We start from the raw sequence: 14661 nt of genomic DNA on the forward strand, positions 1-14661 counted from the left end.
ACCCTCTCTGCTTTTAGACTCTTTGGCCCGTTTTTCTGTGCTTCAACTGCGCACCCTCTCTGCTTTTAGACTCTTTGGCCCGTTTTTCTGTGCTTCAACTGCGCACCCTCTCTGCTTTTAGACTCTTTGGCCCGTTTTTCTGTGCTTCAACTGCGCACCCTCTCCGCTTTTAGACTCTTTGGCCCGTTTTTCGGCACTACAACTGCGCACCCTCTCCGCTTTTAGACTCTTTGGCCCGTTTTTCGGCACTACAACTGCGCACCCTCTCCGCTTTTAGACTCTTTGCCCTGCTTTCTGTGCTACAACTTCACTCTCGCTGCTTTTAGACTCTTTGGCCCGTTTCTGACACCTAGCGTTCAAACTTTGAATCTCACATTATAAAAACCTGTTTAACAGCGGGCCAACTTTCATTCTATTTCTAAAATACCTCGCGGGCATCTCCAAAAAAGGAAACGGGCCGCAAATGGTTTAAAGACTGACTAATTCAAATGGGAAAGAGGGCTACAGTAAAGCTCTTCTCTAAGCCGAGGAGAACCACCATCGAGATAAGGCTTCTGTATGCCCAAGAAGTTCTTGACCCAAATATACCAACTGGAGCTGCTGTCCAGCTGCTGTTCTTGTCCAGTCAGGGTACTAGGCTAAACAGGAGCATACACTGCAGTGTTCTGGACCACATGTCTACATGTCATGTCTACCCCTGGCCTTCAGAAAAGAGCACGACAACTCGACAAAGTGCAAACCTCAGACGAGAATGTCAGGCTCAGATGAGAAGGACAAACCTCAATGACAGTGCGGTCACGCGGATTCAGAGGCAAAAACAACAGCGACAAGTCCAACTGTCATCTATCACCATCAAAGGAGGAATTTAGCTGGTGTTACCAGTAAACTGGTGGATGCTCAATATATTTTTATGGAAGTGTGTGATTTTCAGTACTTTTCTCAGAGTTTGCATTACTGTCTTCAGAATGAACTGGATTAGTTATAAAACGAAGCACCTATGGAGCTCCTCTCCAGGGTTTCTCTCTCCCTGCTGGCATTAGTTATGAATCTAACAGAGCAGTACCACAATAAACACCAAGCTGAAGTTCGGTAATACACTCTACTCAAATAAACGGAAGATTTTAAAACCATTTGTCATGCTTGCTATCACTTAATACATCTTTACACACACTTATTCCGTTTCTTAGTCTGCATACTCATCTGTAAATGTGTTCTTGTAGACTCAGAAAACATTCATCAGTTGCAGCTAAAGTTCGGATTTATGTGGACATGGAATAATCCAATATCTCAGAATGCATTTCGCACCAGTTCTGGCAAAAAGACAGAGAAAAAAGCTTTCATATAAGTTAAACGTTTTCAAAATAGTAATGTTATAAGACAAAATAAGGTTTTAACCCTCTATGGCATGAGTTATATTCTTTGGAAGGAAAAAGACATTTTTGGTAGAAGCTTGGGAGGCCTTATGGATATATCAAACTTAAATTTAGTTTTTCCCTTTTTAATAACAAGCTGATCATTTAGATCAGGTGTTTTTGGAGCAAGGAGACACCAAAAATGTTTGATCAGCCCCATCATGATTAATCTAATAAAAGTGCCCTTTTTTATTATTATTCTACTTCTATTGTTATCTTTTATTCTACTTCATTAAAGAAATGTCCTGGCCCTTTTGCAGTGCAGTAATTTTCTAATATGACAGTGGAGATCTACAGTAACACGCTGCATACAGGTTCCACAATATGAATTTGTTCATTTGACGGTAGTAATGCTGTGAAAATGACAGAAATGTGTTACAGTGAATACAGACAATATAAAAGCTTGTGGAGTTTTTCAGTGTGAGAACGAAATTTAACACATTGTACATTAAGCTCTGTTTTTCATTTATAAATATATTTTAAAAATCTAATATAGGCAAGGCAAGAACTCCCCCCATCACTAGTGATGTCTCAACACCAGGAGAGTAAAGACTAGCACATGCCTCCTCTGACACGTGTGAAGTCAGTCATCGCCTCTTTTCCAATTGTTGCTGATGTAGCACTACTGTATAGCATTACAGCATACTTGGAGGAAAGTGCAGCGACTCAGTTCCTATACATCAGCTCACAGAAGCCTGTGCTGACCGACATCACCTTGGCAGTGATGACCCAGAGAGATCATGGCCACTGGTCTCTAGACTGGTCTCTCAGACTCTGGCTGCTGATGGCAAGCAGCATAATTTGGGATTCGAACCATCAATCCTTGGACCATAGTGATAGTGCCTTAGTCTGGTGGACCACTCTGAGCCCCCATAGAGCTCTGTTTACTTAAAGGAGAACTCCAGTGTAAAGTTGACTTTTGTTGTAGTAAAACATGATAAAAATTACTTACCTTTGATAAATAGCACACCTCCGTTCTCCCACAGCGTTCCAAGATCCAGAAATTTTAACAGTTTGTCCAAACACGCTTCAGACTGGGTGACACGGGGCTTAATTTACACCAATAAATCCCTTTTTCCACCGTTATCCAGCTCAAAGTAGCTCCACACCTCCTTGCTAGAATCTGGAAAGCCCTGACATTTTAAACGAAGCATTAATAACTTAGTTATGGGATAACTAGAGTTATGAGATGTAAAAAGTGGTTTTTAATAAACTTCTTGTGCACTTTTTAAGATATTAACGCCTCGTTTTAAATGTCAGGGCTCTCCAGATTCTAGCAAGGAGGTGTGGAGCTACTTTGAGCTGGATAACAGTGGAAAAAGCGATTTATCGGTGCAAATTTTGCCCCGTGTCACCCAGTCTTAAGGGTTTTTGGACAAACTGGTAAAATTTCTGGATCTCAGAACGCTGTGGAAGAACAGAGGTGTGCTGTTAATCAAAGGTAAGTACTTTTTATCATGTTTTACTTTTACACCAAGTCTATTTTACACCAGAGTTCTCCTTTAAGTATGAGTACACATGAGTAAGTGAAGGCACATGTAAAGAAAATAAAGCCCAGGGGGATGAGTGGTTAACTGACTCCAGCTGTGTGTGAGAGTCTGTAGCCTACTCAGCTCTGCTGGTGCTGATGGACTCTCTGTACTGGTCACTCTGGTCAGGTATCTGCTCTTCTTCTCTGTCTGTAAAAGCTGAGATCAGCCTGAGTGTGTAACTCCAGTAGAGGCTCCCAGCACCCAGTCGCTGACTGCCCGCCCGTATGCTGTTAGTTAATGGAAACTGAGGCTGGATGAAGGCGGGTGGCATCATTGTGGTCAGTCCAGGGTGTAGGAGGGACCCTTTGTAGTGTGGCAGATTCTATGGGACAGACTGTTTTCTGCTTCTTCTCCTTTAGGCAGTCCATGTGTGGAAAGGTTTGGATGGTGCAGATTCACCCAGACTATCACCTCTTTTTTTTGCTTTTTTGTTTCTCTCACATTATGCATGTTTTTTCTGTTTTAATAAAACCAGTGAGATGTGTTTTGTATGTGTTTGTGAGTGTTTGTGTTTGTTACACTTTATCAAGAAAAATAAGAATGAAAAACCAAACAGGAAACAAGAACCAGAGCTGCGAAAGATTCCTGACTCTGTAGATTTTACAGAACTCCATGTTTTTAATGGTTTGAATAGCACAACCACTATGTTTGGGTCTATGAGGATTAGGCTTAATATAATGCACACATACATATTGTATATACAGCTCTGGAAAAAAACTAAGAGATCACTTCAGTTTCTGAATCAGTGTCTCTGATTTTGCTATTTATTGGTATATTTTTGAGTAAAATGAACATTATTTCTTGCAAATTTTAAATAAAAATATTGTCATTTACAACATTTATTTGCAGAAAATGAGAAATGGCTGAAAAAGTTTTAAGAGTTCAGAAATCGATATATGGTGCTTAATAAGCCTGTTTATTAATCACAGTTTTCATGCATATTGGCATCATGTTCTCCTCCACCAGTCTTACACACTACTTTTGGATAACATAATTTATGCCTTTACTCCTGGTGCAAAAATTCAAGCATTTCAGTTTAGTTTGATGGCTTGTTATCATCCATCTTCCTTTTGAATATATTTCAGAGACTTTCAATTTGGTAAAATCAAAGAAACTCATAATTATTAAGTGTTCTCTTTTTTTTTCCCCAGAGCTGTATATGTACTAATAGTTATATATACATATAATACTGAAATACTTGGCATGCAGATGTACAGTATAGAAACTTCACTGCCCTATAAAAAGGCTCTCAAAGGTTACTTTTGGCTAGTGTACCTCTTGGGAAGAGAATGTTGACTGCTTGACATACTCTTACATACTGTATATTATAACTACACACACACACAACTATTACATACTATATATATATATATATAGGATTTGGTGCTCAGATGCAAGAGTCAACAGTCAACAGTCAGATGTTCATTGCTATCTTAGCAATGCAGGCACCCTGCAGCTCAATACAGAGCACACACCCCTGCCCATTACACACACATGGACACACAGCAGCACATCAACAATAAACACAATACTAAATAAAATAACATTACTTTTTATGCTAAATTACCTATTTGCATACCTTCATAACGTGAACGCACAACGCAGTTTTCTCTGCTGAGAAGCGCAGGAGTGATGTGCCGTTAAAATAGCAATCCGCCAAAGTCAGAGCTCACCTGGCTCTCAAAAGAAGTAGCAAATGACACGCTGAATATTTTATTTCACATTACGCCTAAAAAACCCAAAGCAATGATTAATTAAGAAAATCATTGCATAACTTTGGCACTATTTTTAGCTGGACAAGGCATACTTTTCCTGTCGTTACGATAGCAAAGTCACACTGATGAACCCTAAATCAAGCTGCACGGCTCGCCTATAGATCATGATGAATAGACTATAAAAATAGAAATGCTACTAAATGTCTTTTTACATTGACTATAATTGAAAGCCATTTTTTCATTCTCCTGTTACTATTTTGGAGATCTATTTGAAAAATAAGCACACACACATACATACATATACAGGGACATCATGACGTTGTATGAAAACAAGCATACCGTATGTGTGTGTGTGTGTGTGTGTGTGCGTTCCAGCACAGCTGGCATTACCGGCTTTGCCTTACAGTTTGTGGTGCGGGTGTGTGTGAATGGGAATGGTCTGGTTTAGAGAGTGTGTGTGTGTTCTCTGCTGTTGGTGTCTTAATCCTACCGGCCTTACCCTCTTTTTCTCTCTTTTTCTCTCTCTCTCTCTCTCTCTCTCGTTGGCTGGCCAGTCTGTAGAGGAGGTGAGTCTGAGGATGATGGCAGGGAGGATGGTGCTGCTCTGGAGCTTTGGAAGCTCTTGTGTTTGGGATACTTTGGAGATACTCTGAGAACTTTGAGATCCATCTCTCTTTCTTTTTTTCTCTCTTTCTGTCTACCTCTTCCACTTTCCTTTCTTTTTCTTGGATCCGTTTCTCTTCATGGAGCTCCCCAACATCACACACATGGGTGGCAACCCAGCGGAAAACACTGTGAAGTGGCAGCTCTGCTACGACATGACGGCCAAAACCTGGTGGATGGTGAGTGCTGTGTGTGTTTTTTATTAGTTTGACTTAAAGGAGGAGAGAGGGATAAAGAGATGGATAGATGGATAGATAAAGAGAAAGAGAGAGAGAGACAGACTTGTCACTTAGGAGTCCTGAGGTCACCTGAAGTGCTGACCAGTGTCCAGCCTGTTGCTGTTTGGACGTGACTTGGCGTTTTATCCACTTTTGTCTCATCATGAAGGAGCATTTATATGAGTAGAGCTTTTTATTAACCCCTTAAACTGTAGAGGTCTGTATGTGCTCCCACGCTCTTCAGTGTTCTCAGAACACACTGCTTTCAATTAACATCTATGGTGGCATTTACAGAATAACAGGCCTTTATATCATTTTTTTCTTTAATTATTGTTATCTTTGTTCCTTACTGTTGTCACTTATTTTTGTAATTATTGCTAGTTTTATTTAATTGTAATTTGTTGCTTTGTTTTGCATCATAAAGCTTTGTAAAGCTATTCTGCAACTTAAATCTTTACTCCTTAAACACTTCTGCAAGCTTTGACCTCCAATAATGACACTGCCAAATTTGAACCCTGTGGGACTCCACAAAATATGCTGATATTTAAATGGTTACTAAACAGTCACAGTTCTTCCTGCATTAGGATTAATTAATACATTAATAATAAATCTGCCTGATAATTCTATTATATATACAGTATATATATATATATATATATATATATATATATATATATATATATATATATACATACATCACTAGTAGTTATACATATATATTGTCCCAAATGTAATGCCTTATAACTCTATAACTGTAAGCAGTAAATCTTGCAGCTCAGTAAAGTGACACATATATCTGTTAGGGTTTAAAGGGTTAAAACAACAGATAAAGCTTAAAAGCTGGTATTGATAACTGGTGGTAATTTTATTTAAATAAATTTAGTTGTTTTGGTGAGCTGGGTTTGCTGGTGAGCTGCTGGTTGGAGGTGTAGTGGTGTGCTGACCTTAAATGTCCTCTCAGACGGCTAGTGAAGAGACTTTTTTAAAGGATGAGTTTGGCTTTATAGGAAATTATATATTTTATATAACGTTTTTTTTTTACTGTTTCTTTTTTACTTTTTGGCAAAATGTGAATCTGTCACCTCATATTTTAATATAAATTACAAAAAAAAGAAGTCTGATTTCTAGAGAAACTTGCCATTTTGAAGCTGAAAACTTTTTTGGGTGGAAGGAATATATGTTTTATGTTTTTTTATGTTTTTAGGTGGCAGCATGTGGTTTATACTATTTTTAATAGTCTATACTTTGGTCTTCATATTTTTATTCATATATTTATATTGTGTCAAACGTTTAGTAATGAATTAATCCATCTACACACACACACATGACATATACTGTATCTCACATACTGTATATGAAACAGTAAATTATACTGGCTTGTACTATATCATATAAAGTACATTTAAAATTCATAATTCATATATTGCATATAATGCAATATATATCAGAAATTCATGATGAGTGGACTAATAGAAATACTTCAAAAATACATTTTACATCTTTTTACAGTGACTTCCATTGAAAGTTAAGAAGGTTTTGGACTATCATTTCAGATAAATAAAATGTGTGCATTACAGCAGCTACAGTATATGATTTACTTCTGTAGTAATTTTGTGATTTAATTCAGATTCAATTATTTAATTAATATTATATAAAAATAAAAAAATATATAACACTAGATCTCTTCTGCTAGAAGAACAAACAAGTTGAGAATAACTGGAAACATCAGCATATGAACATGCACATGAACAGCTGATGTAAATTAACCTTAGAATGCATCTAAATATATATAAAAACAAATAAAAAATAAAGCACAAATTAGTGTACTACTACATCTTCTTAGAGTGAGGCCATACAATAACCACTTTTGGTTCCATAAATAAGCATTATTGTAAGTTTGTAAAGACAATAAGTTGAAGGAAAAATCTGAAGGCTTAAGGAGTATTGATTTAATGGTTCTTCACACTTATAAATCTATATCTACAAACATGTGCCTCTTCTATAGCATCACTTAAATAACCCTTTATCTTTTTAGGAATCATCTAATTGATCTAAAGGTTAAAAGTTGTTTTTTACAGACACAGTTCTTTATGACATCAAAAGTGGTTTCACATGAACATCGCTTTAACTCTTTCTCTGCAGGATTTACACATTGCATTTTAGCAGAGATTTCACCTAATGAAGTACAAATACTTAATTACCTGGAGTGATTACTTCATTAAATATTGTCATTTAGAGCTTTTTTTGGCAGAGCTTTTAGACCTGAAGTAATGCAAAGTTCAAGCTCATATTCATACAATTTTAAGAGTTCAGAAATCAATATTTGGAGGAATAACCCCGGTTTTTAATCACTGTTTTCATGCATCTTGGCATGTTCTCCTCCACCAGTCTTACACACTGCTTTTGGATAACTTTATGCCACTCCTGGTGCAAAAATCTAGCATTATAGTCATTATGGCTTTTAGAAAAATGTCCTTACATTACTTTTACACTTTAAGTAGTTTTGAAACCAGTACTGTTACACTATTACCTAAAGAGCAAAAAGCTTGAGTTGATACTTCAACTTCTACAGAAGTATTTTAAACACTAGTATCTATACTTCTGACAGAGTAATGAATCTCAATACTTCTCAAACCTTAGTCTGTGCATGTGAAGATCTTTTAAATTGGCAAATAACTTTTATATCAAGTGAAGGTTATTAATACCATACACACTAAGGTACATCCTTGGTAAAATTCGTGTACAGATGTTTCACAAAGATTTGGATATTCCTCAGTGTTTTCCAGTGAGTTATGTGTTCACCTTATAAAGTAAATGGGATCCATGGTTATAAAAGCATAACTTTGAACACTCATGATTCTGATGTAGACTTTCTATTAGAACTCAAGATCAATTTAAGAATGATTCTTAGGAAGATATGAATGGTGAATGAGGCCCAGTGCTCTTAATAAAACCAAATTAGTTTTTATCCTATGGCATCATTTAGAAATAACCATTTAAAGTTGTTTGTTGTTGGATTCTGTCATTCTGGTAGCTCATGTCTATATCCTGCACTCTGCATTCTACAAATAATAAAGAGTCTGAATGATGCCAAAGAAAAAGACTCCTGGTTTTTCTGGTATAATAGAATATAGAGGAGTGTAGACAGAATCTCGACTCCATGCTGTTTCCCATGTGCAGGTTTTCCTCCGCTGGATTTGAGCTGATGTTCTCCCACATGCTTCCCTCTGCGTGTCGTTCGCTGTGCTTAAATCTGGAGCGTTCCTTTCTTCTTTCAGCCAGTTTCTGTTGGAACGGTCGTGTGTTTGCAGAATGGTCAAGTCTCTGGCTTTTGCTTATTTATCCATCTGTAATGGATTGACTCTTTTCCCTGTTCCTCCAGTGTTATAACAAAGGTGATTGCCATGCTCTCTCTCTCTCTCTCTCTCTCTCTCTCTCTCTCGTTCTCTCTCCCTCTCCCTGTTTCCTGTGTTAGCCACCCACATTTTTGTTTAAACTGTCTCTGCAATTAAGCGTTCTCTGTGAGCGCTCACTAATAACTAATCAAAATGCTGGGCTTTGATTGTTTGTCAGGCCGGGTTTGAGAAATGGCCGGGCTCTCGGAGCCGGTGTTTCACACATGTTCTCCTCTCTCTCTCAGCGTCTACGGCTTTGATCCTAAGCTTACGTGAGTGTAAATCTGTCTCAGTCATCGCTACACCAAACTGAGTCTGAGAAGTTTGACTCAGTAATCTGCTGTTCTGCGAGTCGGCGTGCTGTGCTTCAGTAACTTGTGTGTACATTTGTAATCAGTGTTTTGCTATGTGAAAAATGGGCCTACAGCTATAAATAGGTTTTTCATAGGGGTGAATCAATTATTTCTATGCAGATCGAGGAATCAGATCAGATATGAATGTCTCTGCTGAGCATCATGAGCTTATGTATTGACAGCAAGTTCTGTTTATGTTATCTGCAGTATATTACTGGGATCTGTAAAGTAGTAACTCCATCTATAGTGTAGGGCTGCAATTAATGATTATTTTGGTAATCGACATATCTGACGTATATTTTTTCGAGTCAACGATTATTTCTTCCATGTCCTAAATCACAAAAACAATAGAAACAGCAAAACATGACATTTAAACGGCATTTAAATATCTGAATGTTGTTCAAACATTGAAAGTACTGATATTTAGTGATTAAAAATGTAATCTGTTGTGTTTGGTCACTTTTGGAGACACAAACTTAGTCTCCAGATGCGCTTTTGTCCCCCCAATGCAGTACTGTTACAAATGAGCGATTAGTCAACAATGTCGATTATATCAACTAATCGTTGCAGCCCTACTATAGGGTGTGTATTTTTTTTTTAGAGCAATGAAATCTTTTTCTTGAAATAACAGAATTGTGCTTAGGCTTACATAGTTAGCGATGCATAAAACTAGCTAGCCAACTGTGGATATGTTATATAAAATCCACATGAGCTGGTTTATAACAGTGCTTGCACTGGAAGAAGTTATTGAACTCCTTTTAAACTCGTTTATGTAGGTACTGTGTCCTTAGCTTGACAACCCGAGTGAGCTAGGTGTCTGTGGAGGGGTCGGCAGGCCAGACACCTTGCTCTGGTGTTTTAAAATTGCAATGCTGTAGCTGTTTCACATGCTTACTATTATTAACTTTAGTGTGTAATTGGACTTTATAGACGTTCTGTAGTATTCATTTTCTGTTACTTATCTCACTATAATCTCTCAGATTAGGACTTTATAACATCTATTTGAACTGTGTATGATGCTCCATTATCCTAAAGCTTGTTACATGATGTGGATGCTGATGTTTGTGTGTGTGTGAGAGAGAGAGAGAGAGCTCTGGCTGTGGAGAGCTGTCTCTAAGTGTGTTAGATGTCAGTGGACACGCTGCCCGGTGTTGCGGGGTTTTGTATACTGTCTCGTCTTCCGCTCTCAAAGCCTCTTCAGGATACGGAGGAGGCGTGCACATGTTTAACTGCTGTGGTCACGTTTGAAAAAAAAAACAAAACAAAGATTCCACTTCCAACACAGGCGTCAGCAGAACGTTTTCAGAGCAGAATAAAATGTCAGATTTTAAACCAAGGTGTACAGTTTTTTTCTAGTTGTGGAACATTTGTGGTGGACCAAAGAACAACAAGATAAAACAGTACATAGTGTACAAATGAAAAGGGGGGAAATGCATTCTAGGACATTACATTACTAAAACCCTTAAACACTTTAAAATGGAGGTGTAGTAAAACATGATAGTAAGTACAAGTACAAGATCTTTTGAAGATTCTTTTGTCGAATAGCTTTGTTTTCCACAAGCATTCTGAAATACAGTGCTTTTAGCTGATGCTCCTAACAGGCTTACAATGCTAGTGATAGGGGCATAGCAAGGAAATTGGTTGTTCATGCACCATTAACGAGCTCAAAGTAGCTCCACACTTACTTGGTAGAATTCTTAGAGCATAAAGCACAGGCATAAACCTAAATGCACCAAAATGCGCACCAATAAACCACGTCAGTACAATGTCTCTTCTGATTGGTCAAAGCCATTTGGCACGGGAGCAAGAAAGTAAACGTAGTGAGAAGATTCTGTGTTCCAGTGCATATATATCTATGCAGTGTGAAGCTGCTTGTAATAAGTAAATGTAGTGTCGCAGGGCTGCAAGCAGTGAACGCTGCATATATGGAGCTCTTAGTGTCTAAACAGCATGGAGCAGCAGACACAACATCTGTTCATAGCAGTATATTATTAGGGCTAATATGTCAGATTAAACTGCACCTTGTCAGCAGTTTAGATCAATTAACAATAAGTGTATTTGATAGATAATAGCTGATTGGATTTAAACCAGATCAGGTTCTCATCACAAGAATTATACAATGATAATTGGGGGGGGGGGGGGGGGGGGGGGTCAAGTATTTCTTTGGGGTGTAAATGAAAACCAGTACAGCGCAGGCATGTGCTTCACTTAACAGTGTCTCGCTTCCTTACTGTAATGTCTATAACAAGTAAAAGATAAAACCATTACATCAGCTAATGTAGCACATACCGCACAATAACCTTTATAATCATAAATAATATAATATACTGCAATATCAGTTAACAGTTAATCCTGCAATTACACACACAATGCTATTGGCTGCTATCTTTCTTCAGCCTTTTCTCCATTAAATTAGAATTTTTACAGGATCTCTCCCACTGAATTTTTTTTATTTAACTTTAAATAAATATAAAATAACAATGTGACTTAAAATCCCTGTAGATTAGGCTTTTATCCCATTTCATTCACATATTTTGACACTGGGACTACAATATTAAATGTTAAGGGGAGATGTAGGAATGCATTTATATAGCTTGGCTGATGCCATTTAAAAAGCTTGGCTATTGTTAATTTTCAAAGTAGCCTAATAAAAAAAATAGAAAACAAGTCTTACCTTCTCACTAATTTTCCTGCAGTGTATGAAGCTTTTAATTTTAATTCCACCTTAAAACACATTTCCATTCCACCTTCACAGTTTCCCTGCATAAAAACACATTTTCTCTACGTTAAAAACACAGTTCCCCTTTTTAGACTGTAGTTAGTAGAAGATAAAATGTTTTAAGAGTTTTACACATTTCTGCTCAGGGTGTGCAGCAATCATAAACAGTCCCTATAAAACAACGTGGATTTAAATGTTCCGTTCCACCTTAAAAGCAGCCTGTTTGCCGGGACAGCAGCATTTAAGGTGGAATGGTAAATTAGCAGCATTTAAGGTGGGATAGCAAATTCATGAGAGTTATTTCTGTAAGGAAAACTGTGTTTAATGTGCATATTTAAGAAAGTTTAGTAGATAGTTAGCTACTTACACGTTATGCTGTAGCTTGAGCAGCTCGCGCACCTTCACTTAGACTCAAGCCACGCGACCAATAATGAGCCAGCAGGCAGGTAAACAAAGGAAGCGTATTAACATGGAATGGTATGATCCACTTTAGGGGTGCTTAAAAACGTATCACAATATTCTGCCAGGCACAGATACTGCATTATTTTTGTAGTATTTAACATTATAAATAAGAAAGTATTTTAATTGTCTTGACTTCCCCAAACTATATTTTTTACCCCTTTAGACGGGGTTAAAGTCTTAATTGGGGGATCTGATCCCCCCAATACCAATGAGATAGTAAGTCCCCACAGTCACTGCTGTCTTACTCTCCCCCTCTCTACTCTTCTCTCTTCACCCACTCAGCGCCCCCTAGTGGTTCTCTACACACCACAGTATGGTAGACTTCACTGGAGGAAAAAAAATATTGAGATAGTATCTCAAAATATTGAGATAGTATCTCAAAATAATGACTGACTATCTCAAAATAATTACCTAGCATGTCAAAATATTGAGATATCTATGGAAGCCCATTCCCGCCACCTAAAAAAAAAAAAATCCAGCACATTTTTTTATTATTGTTAAGTAAACTGATATCTCAATATTTTGACATGCTAGGTAATTATTTTCAGATAGTAAGTCATTATATTAAGATACTTTCTCATTATTTTGAGATAATAAGTCATTATTTTGAGATACTATCTCAATATTTTGAGATACTATCTCAATATTTTGAGATACTAAGTCATTACCATACTGTGGTGTGTAAAGAACCACTAGGGGGCGCTGAGTGGGTGAAGAGGGAAGAGTAGAGAGGGGGAGAGTAAGACAGCAGTGACTGTGGGGACTTACTATCTCAAAATAATGACTTAGTATCTCAAAATATTGAGATAGCAGTTTACTTAATAATAATAGAAAAATGTGCTGGATTATTTGTATTTCTTTAGGTGGCGGGAATGGGCTTCCATACTAAAGAGTAAAAGTCAAGTCTCTTTTTTTTAAAGCCTTTTTAAGAAATCCTAGTGTCTCTAAACTGTGTTAATCTCAGAACCGTAATGTCCTCAGTTTAGCTTCAGAAGCTTTACTGTTCCCATGATGAGAGGAAGTCATTAGTCCTGATGAAGCTTAGAGGGAATTCCACTGACTTTTCAAAATTCTTGCATAATTAAACAGTGAAGATGTGTGAGAGCAGAGGCATTCAGAATGACAGGGTTTGGTGTGAAACACTTTTAATCTCTTTTACGCTGAAAAAAGTGTTTTGAGTGGATGTTGATTTTTAGGCTAATAATATATGCTGGCATAACACAAATCAATTACATTTGTTATCTACAGTGGCTTGCAAAAGTTTTCATACCTCTTAAAAAAAGTGGTTCTGCTGTAGCATCACCTGATCAGCAGAGTCAGGAAAGTCCTGTGTGATTGCAAGCTGGGAATTGGAGTCTTTATTGTAAAGTTCAGAGTCCAGAGCAGACAGACTGACAGCATCAGGACTGACAAGTGAACATTATTATTCTGAGGCATATTGGCATAAAAAATTGACGTAGAACTACAACACATTACTAATTAAGTTAGTTTAAAGCATTATTTGTTAACAGTATAGTCTGATTTAATGTACCAGAATTACTTATAGTGCTGGTTAAATTGAGTCATCTGTCTCTCCAGCTCCCAAACAGTTTGTCTAGTGCCTGTAAAGAAATATTGCCAAAAAAATAGGACTGTCTTGAGCAGACAAAACCTGTTCTCTGGAATGATGGAGCTCCATCCAGTTTCTACTTGGACAGTAGAAACCATTAGTTCAACAAAAGCAGCATAAACTCTATTTAATGCTATTGATTGTGCAGGTGTCCCAATACTTTTGTCTCCATAAAGTGTATGTTATATGAGGTAGCTAAGACTGAAACACTTCTCCAGCATAGCAGAAGTTTTTTGTAGTTTATTTTGAAACGCTGATGTTTTCCAAAGTTGTAGGAAGGCCCTTTTTGAGTGAATTTTGAATTCTGTCTTTTGGTTATCTCGTCCATGCTTAGAGAACCCAAACACGAAGAGAAAAAAAATCCTTAATCAGGCGAACATCTCTTCAGAAACTCGGATTTTCTTAAGCAGGGCCCAGAACGTGGGAAGCAGATTAGGCTTGGCTGTAAGGTCTGATGGGATTTGGAAATTAAATACCAACATTTACAAGCCCAAAACTTTGCTGGACTTAAGGCTTGGCCAGCATTAGAGTGCAGCTGAGGCTATGAGCAAATCCAGTGTTTGGACTTCGATTGAAGGACCCC

At 37.5% G+C, this 14661-nt stretch overlaps 1 long non-coding RNA gene across 1 annotated transcript in view; it reads right to left on the bottom strand.

Annotated features, from left to right (window-relative positions):
- The window catches only part of LOC111192613 (uncharacterized), a 27660-nt gene extending 15237 nt beyond the window's left edge, over positions 1 to 12423 (bottom strand). The window contains exons 1-2 of the long non-coding RNA XR_002650030.2: positions 12375 to 12423; positions 11963 to 12048 (exon numbers count right to left, since the gene is read on the bottom strand). This is a non-coding gene — a long non-coding RNA (uncharacterized LOC111192613). The remainder of the gene's footprint in view (positions 1 to 11962; positions 12049 to 12374) is intronic.
- Between the last annotated feature and the right edge of the window lie 2238 nt (positions 12424 to 14661).

This window comes from Astyanax mexicanus, chromosome 12 (assembly GCF_023375975.1).
Source record: "Astyanax mexicanus isolate ESR-SI-001 chromosome 12, AstMex3_surface, whole genome shotgun sequence".
Lineage (NCBI taxonomy): Eukaryota > Metazoa > Chordata > Actinopteri > Characiformes > Acestrorhamphidae > Astyanax > Astyanax mexicanus.